We start from the raw sequence: 350 nt of genomic DNA, 5'->3' as shown, positions 1-350 counted from the left end.
TTCTTCTTCTTTGGTGTTTAACGGCGTTTAACTTCCTGCATGTAGCGTACGTCAACGTCGCCGCCATATTGAATGTGGCAGCTCCGCCCCGTGAACTAATGTCAATGAAATGAACTTTATAAAGCTCCTTGTACAAAGTGCTGTAAGTTAATGTCTCATTTACACACTCAAACACTTACGGATATATTCAGGAAGTATATATGGTTCATGTTTATAGTAGTATCCTACTGCAACTTTACCTTTTTTTACCATTATATTTTATCATATTCTATAATGTTCTGTCATGGAGTTTATCACTTCACTGCTGAAAGAAAAATCAGCTCACTGCCAGTTGCAGTTTCTTATCTTGA

General features: G+C 36.9%; 1 protein-coding gene across 1 annotated transcript in view; it reads left to right on the top strand.

Moving 5' to 3' along the window:
- Window positions 1-350, top strand: part of LOC119017301 (zinc finger protein 501-like) — a 108,126-nt gene that overhangs the window by 7,462 nt on the left and 100,314 nt on the right. The gene's annotated exons all lie outside the window — the stretch shown is intronic.

The sequence above is a fragment of the Acanthopagrus latus genome, chromosome 3, assembly GCF_904848185.1.
Source record: "Acanthopagrus latus isolate v.2019 chromosome 3, fAcaLat1.1, whole genome shotgun sequence".
Lineage (NCBI taxonomy): Eukaryota > Metazoa > Chordata > Actinopteri > Spariformes > Sparidae > Acanthopagrus > Acanthopagrus latus.
This window is presented reverse-complemented; position numbering and strand designations above follow the sequence as displayed.